Consider the following 7,531-nt stretch of genomic DNA (forward strand, 5'->3'; position numbering starts at 1 on the left):
TGTGTTTTGTCTTCGAAACGTTGATGGTAAGTCCAATCCTGCTGGCTTCTGGCTTCAGTCTGATGTATGTTTCCGCCATCGCCTCAAAGTTCTGTGCCATTATTTCAAAGCCGTCGTCGAAGCCAAGAAACTGGACGGACTTCCTGAAGATCGTGCCACTCGTGTCAATCCCCGCTTTCCTTATTACACCTTCTAACGCAACGTTGAACAGCAGGCACGATAGACCATCATCTTGCCGTAACCCTCTTCGAGATTCAAATGGACTCGAGAGTGTCCCTGATACTCTAACAATGTACATCACCCGATCCATCGTCGCTTTGACTAATCGTGTTAGCTTATCCGGAAAATCGTACTCGTGCATTTTCTGCCATAGCTGATCTCGATCCATTGTGTCATACGCCGATTTGAAATCGATGAACAAATGATGTGTGCGCACGTTGTATTCGCGGCACTTCTGCAGAACCTTCCGAATCGCAAATATTTAGTCCGTGGTGGCGCGGGAACCCATGAATCCTGCTTGGTAGTGCCCCAAGAACTCCCTTGCAAATGGTGACAATCGGCGGCAAAGAATTTGGGAGAGGACCTTGTAGGCGGGGCAGAGTAGTGTGATGGCGCGGTAGTTGTAGCAATCCAACTTGTCAACCTTTTTGTAGATTGAGCAAACGACACCCTCCATCCACTCCTCCGGAAGAGTCTCCTCTTCGCAAATTTTGGCGATTACCCAGTGCAGCGCTCTAGCCAGTGTTTCACCACAGTATTTTAATAACTCGCTCGGTAGTAGATCTACACCGGCAGCTTTGTTGTTTTTCAACCGACCGATCTCCTCCTTGACTTCTTGGAGATCAGGGGCCGGCAGCCTATCGTCTTCTGCGCGTGCTCCAAGATCCGTTGCCATACCGTCTTCGTCCTGTTCAGCTTCTCGTAGAACTTCCGTGTGTCGTTTACGCGGTACAGTTGTTCCATCGCTTCGCGATCTCGTTCCACCTGTTGGCACTTCATTCTGTCTCGTTCCGTTCCGTGCTGCAGCATCCTCTCCCGTGCTGCTGGTTTTGTACACATTCTGTGCCAGTATTAACCATCAAATCGCGAAAAGTTTTAGAAATATTTTACGGCCAAGCACCTATGTCACTCATGATATCTTAAATGGTGTTATTGTTAGCAGTAGTAAATTGTTGCTAGATACTTTCTCTTTCCATGCTTTCATGTCCCAAAACATTAGGTTTTACACCAACCGACATAACCCCACAAAACGAGCCTGATGAACTTCTTTTGACAATTCTCGGTGGTTTGTTTACATGGAAGTTACGTGAGTTCGAATGTAACAGATGAGCACCCGTTGCGCTCGCACTCACGCATCTGACAAAGTAAACAAACCACCGAGAATTGTCAAACATGAACTTCATTCATTATGAGTTCATTCGTGTCGTCATCTTGTAGAACTCAATTGTTCTAAGATGAATTCAGAATTGAAAAATCACAAAAAAAGTTTTAATCCAAAACATTTCTTACAATACTATTTTCTACGTCCATGTTACTAAATTCAGATTGTTTTTCACATATTTCAGGCGGAAGTTCACAATCTTTCGTTCTCGGCGTAATCTTTGAATTGCACGAATCAGATTAAGCAAAATGAAATATGTAATAATTTTTTAGGTTATTTCAATTACCTGCTCGTCTCCAGGAGATCAACAACATCATCAACACTCCGATCCACTTCCGATAATTCAAACATGCCACTATTTTCTGGAGATTTATTTAAATGGCGCTTGATGAAGTTTTGCATAAACTCTTTCGAATGATTGGTAACATATTCTCTTTTCATTCGCATTTTCTTGAATTGTGCACCACCTAATTTTATTCGTTTAGACATTATGTAAAATCCCTTCTGCTTAAATAAAATACACGATGGAAAACCAAACCAAGTTTGTAATAACCAAACGTGTTTCTAAACAAGATCCTAGCATGCGTCACAATTGTTGTTGTTTGTAAACAGCGAACGTGGTACTAATGACGCCGTCGATATCATGCGTCGAAAGAACTGCCACACATACATTTAAGCTGAGGTTGTTTTAGATGTAACGCATGCTAAGACCTTCCCATTGCAGAACTGTGGTCATAACCTGTGTAATGGACAGAGGGCATGAATGATTGAACACACGTGTGTTTGTTTACACGCAGAGATACCAGGTACTTTTTTAAAATGTCTGCAATAATAATTTTAAAAGTCTTCGAAGAACAAAAAATGTCAGGAAAGCAAGAGTAGCCAAAAGCCTTTATATTCAAAAATCTGTAAATATCTGCAACCAAACTAAAAAATCTTCAAATATCTGCGTCATGGAAAAAATCTGCAGTTTAAATTAAAAGTCTGCGAATTTGCAGACTTGTCTGCAAATCTGGCATCTCTGATGTAATTCATTATTAGGTTTTACACCAATCGACATAACCCGAGGGTCTGCCCCAAAGGGAAAAAGAGCGTGTCCGGATAAGAATAAGAAGAGTGGCAGATTTGACAAACGCAAAACAGATTCAAGATAATCTGCATAAGGTGTATGCATGTGTGTACAATAATATTTTTGGTGTCAAACGCTTTGAGAGGCTGAAAGCACTAGTTTCTATATTCAAAACATTGTTTTAATTAATTTCGTTTTTATTAACCTCTTTTTTGAGAAGTGAATCAGTATTTTAAATTACGTAACGCTTTTAGGGGGGAGGGGGTACAACAAATTGTGACATGTTGTGACATAGGGGGAGGAGGAGACAGCTAGATCGTTACGTAACATGTTTTCACCGAAGAAAAAAAAAATTTCTAGTAATTTGTTACGTAACAGGGGAGGGGGGGACGAAGAAATTTGTGACAATTTGTTACATGGGGGGAGGGGGAGTCAATTTTGGGCAATGTTTGCGCTACGTAATTTATGAATGGTCCCTATGCCTATACCTTATCTGCTACCATCTTGGGTTTTCACGTCATTTGCAGTTTGACAAGACCAAAATTTGACAAGACCATAATTTGATGTTGGAACGGTCTATCCCTGAGAATGATCATAGGAAGGGCAATCCCTCGACATAACCCCACAAAATAAGCCGGATGAACTTCATTTGACAATTCTCGGTGGTTTGTTTACATGGCAGTTACGTGAGTTCGAATGTAATAGATGAGCACCCATTGCACTTGCACTCACGCAACTGGCAAAGTAAACAAACCACCGAAAATTGTCAAACATGAACTTCATTCATCATGAGTTCATTCGTCTCGTCATCTTGTAGAACTCAATTTCTCGACAAACATGTTAAACGGTCCTAAGTGCAAATGAGAGCCTCTCTTTGTTTACTTTCTCTTTCGATTATTACGGCTTCATCTTAAATCTTTTCAATATTGTTTCAGGATATATCGAAAAACTATCGATATCGATTATCTTATTTTGCTAAGAGTTGAGTAGCAAACGTATAAAGTGCCGGGTTATTAGCGAAATAGAAAGTAAACAAAAAGAAACCGTCACTTTTACTTAGGACCATTTGACATGTTTGGCTAGATTTGTCTTCAACTCATGCAGGGTGGCCAGATAGAATTCCTTAATATTGGTAGGGTCACTAAAAGTTTATCGGTAGTTGTCGGTAGGCCGGGTTGTTGTCCCAAAAACGTAGTATTGACATAGAATTGTAAAATACTGAAAACACAGATCTCAGACCAAATCCAACCCAAAAAATGAATGTTGAGTAGGATGTGTCCAAAATCCATCAAAATCGGTAGTTTTCGGTAAGCATAACGAAATATCGGTAGTTTCGCCTTGGTCGTCTGTGAATCGGTAGGGAAGACCAAAATCGGTAGGACGACCGATAAATCGGTATGTCTGGCCACCCTGAACTCATGCACTCCCACTGAGACGTCCAAAAAATTGTTTCAAAATCGTTCAACATGGGTCCAACGATGGACGTTCGTTGAACGGTTATTTGGACGTTGTCCAAATTGGTCCAACGAACGTCCTGCATTGGACGATTTTGAAACCAACCGTTCTTAGAGGGCTGTTATCCTTACGTACACGCAAAAAAAAGTTTCGGTTGAAATTACTATTTTAGAGGGTTAAATTAATTACATTGTACCCACAATTTTCAGCTGATAATATTATGATTTCGCTGCAACCACGTAAACAATCATTTCTACCATATTAATATATCTTTGGTTTCTGTAGTTTTCACTATGTTTGTAGTATATTCATCTCACCGTATGGTATTCGTTTTTGCTATGAAAGTAGTCAAATTGAGAACTAATATTCTCCAGTGATGATTTAATTTCATAGAAATTTTTACCATACACGATATACCTTTTACTGTAAAATTTTGCTATATACCTAACAAATATAATTTCACAAAGAAGTGCTTCGTTCTGCTAATAGTTAAGAATGCATTGAGGGGTCTAGCTTTTTAGAATATATGCTTTATTTGCGAGTACTTACGGATGACTATAATGAAGCTTGAGCTAAAATTCCAGACATAATTCAACTAGTCTGGTTTATGGTCCTCCTAAAAGAATCAATTACATCAACAATTTGTCATACCACTGTTAAAATTTCATTTTAAACTTACCACTAGACTTTTCAGCTATGTTTTCCGGACATGTGATTGTGGATGTTAAATTATATTTATTTTATAGAAAATTAGTTCTCAAAATAAAATAAGCAATACAAATAAACTTGTTGCGATGAAAAACAAAAACAAGTTAATTGGATCGAAATGGCGCTCGTCAACATTCCCTTGACGCTTAGAAATACTATGTTTCTAGTAAATTTAAACGGAAATCATAGTCAGCTGAAATTTGTCGGTACATTACATTTAATTTTACCATAATCATGGTAAAATTTGACCTCATAACAAGAAAATGACGGGACGTTGACAACACGTATAATAAATACTACCGGAAATGAAGTGAATTTTAACACAAAAGCATAGTTCGTTTAAATAATTAATATAGTCAGCAACACCATAGAATTTCAATTGATGCATAGTCCTTTTTCCTATTAAGTGGTTGTGTTGACTTAATTTTCTATTATTTTTACCATTTTGATCCATAGTAAATTTGAACACAGATTTATTGTTATGTTTACAAGAATATTATTTTCTGTGTAGTTAAAAACACTTTCAACATGGCAAAATTGACTACACGGAAAACGGATACCTGATGTGTACACGGAAATGAAAAACTACCTAAAATTGAGTTCCTTTGACTCAATCTCGTGGTATCGTGGGGGAACTTAAAATTAGGTAAACCGTGTTGAAGGTAGTTTCCATTCAACCACGGCAAAAATTACAACTCATTGATAGGTTTTTTATACTCAAATGTAAGTTGAATTTACCTAATTTTGAGTATACCCCAAACAACTTAAAAGTACCTTCCTCCACGGAAGACCTCGACTGAGTCGAATCTCTCGTTTTGTTTTTGACAACACTAATAAGTGCGAAAGAGACGCACAACTCAAAAGTAAGTTAAAATAACTTATTCTGCAGGTTGTTTTATTTAACCGTGTAAAGTTAAACCCAAAGTTTCGGGCCCATATTATTGGCTCGAATCAAAACTCGTCGAAATGTCAATTGAAGATAGGTTCATCCGGAGTGATCATTTGTATTTACATTTTGCTAGCGTTGCCAATTTTATTTTGTGTCCACCACCCAATGTGGCTACGCCACATCGCCTTTGCACGTGCTGTCCGACCTCGCTACATTCTAACTAGAATCGATTGAGTCACCGGAGCCGGAATACGAATTAGAACCAGCCAGCATTCCGGCTGAGCTTAACTGGGAAGTTTAGTAAAATTTAATCTGGAAATTAAAATTTTCTGACAACGCTCAACGGGGTGCTGGAGCGATTCTAACGATTTCACCACCTGGGCGCCAGGTGGACGATATGAAATGAACTTAGCCAATATATTCTGATTCCTGATAGTGTATATTTGACTTACCGAGACATCTCACAAATACTATTTTCCGTGGATTTTGAAAAAAAAATCATACAAAAGTTAACAACAAAAGAAAAGTTTTTAAAATTTATTTGTTTTTTCCACTGTATTGTTTTTATGGAAATTATAAAAAATGCGGAATTTTCTACAAATATCACTTGCTTTATACCTTCTTTGAAACTTGGTGAGATTAATAACTAAGTCGAAATTAGATACATTGCAATACGATTTAGATATCACGTCAATTCAGTCGCTTTTCAGAATAATTACATGGCCTTTTTTAAGAAAGTCAAAAATAATAAGTACATCTTAACGCATACAAGCGTGTTATATAGTTTATTCAAGTTAGGTATTGGAAACCTTCAAGAATTCGGTAAAAGTTAAAGCGCCGTTGTATGTGTGGGTTATATATGCAATTAGATAGCATCGAGATACATATAGCAATCTATTATATGTAGGGGGACCCGGGGCTATTAAGACAGTGGGGGTAATTCGATGTCTTAGAAAGTAGCAATACTTTATGACTCATACATACCGCTATTCTGAAACATTATTTTTTTTCTTTGTTTTTTTTTGTAGAAAGGAGATGCAACGTGTTTCGTTTTTTGCCGTTCTCAAAACAAAAATCATTATAATGGAAAAAACAGTGTTAAAGCAACAAATAAAAGTGAACAAATATAAGGTAAGTGTTTTGGAAAGCTTGAGACTCCTTTTTATGGAATGATTTTTGTTTGGGTGGAAACACACATATTTTCGAGACGCTCACCACTTTTGTGCGAAAAGAGCGAACGGGGCTATTCGGACCCCCCATTCCGTCAACCACCGCTTAGCGGCTTGCTGCTGCGCACACCATTGCACAAGCCACAGCAAAGAAAATACATGGACCGCCAATCGACAGCTGTGACATACCAGATTAAGTACTTATAAAGCAATTTTTTTTGCTTCTTAAGGAGTGTCTCTTATAAATATTCCATTCCATTGTAAAAAAAAATTAAAGAAAAATGACGGTCTGAATTGCCCCATAGGGAAAATTGTACATTGTAAAAGGATGGAAAAACGTAGAGGTTTGGAAATCGTCGCCTAGCGCCTTGAGTGGTATGAAATTCATGCGCATAGCATACTGATTCGAGCTTCCGAACACTTTGAAAATTAGAAATATAGTTTTGTTCCGTTTCGACCCGATTCGCCTCCACCTGAATCTTCAACAAGCGCAAGTATAAGATGAACTCGAACGTTTCACACGCGCTTGATGTTTATCTTAATTAGTGAAACTTGAATAGTTAGAAAAAATAAAATTAAAATATATTGAGCAGGTTATGTTGCCCACTTCGCCTCCCCCTAGCGCCGCCACTGCACAGTGGTCCAGAATGCAAATTTAGTGGGAATTTTGAGATATCACTAAAACTAAACAACTTAGCCTTATTAAGTCTTCGGAGAAGTTTTCGTAGTTTATGAGCCCCATCTTTCGGTTAAAACAACAATTAGGGTGGTTCTAATTTTACCAAGATCCAAAAATTAACTTTTTAATCATTCTAGCTAGAGCCAAACGACCTTCAGCAAAGTTGTAGAACGACAAATTT

This window comes from Topomyia yanbarensis, chromosome 1, assembly GCF_030247195.1.
Source record: "Topomyia yanbarensis strain Yona2022 chromosome 1, ASM3024719v1, whole genome shotgun sequence".
NCBI classification, from domain to species: Eukaryota; Metazoa; Arthropoda; class Insecta; order Diptera; family Culicidae; genus Topomyia; species Topomyia yanbarensis.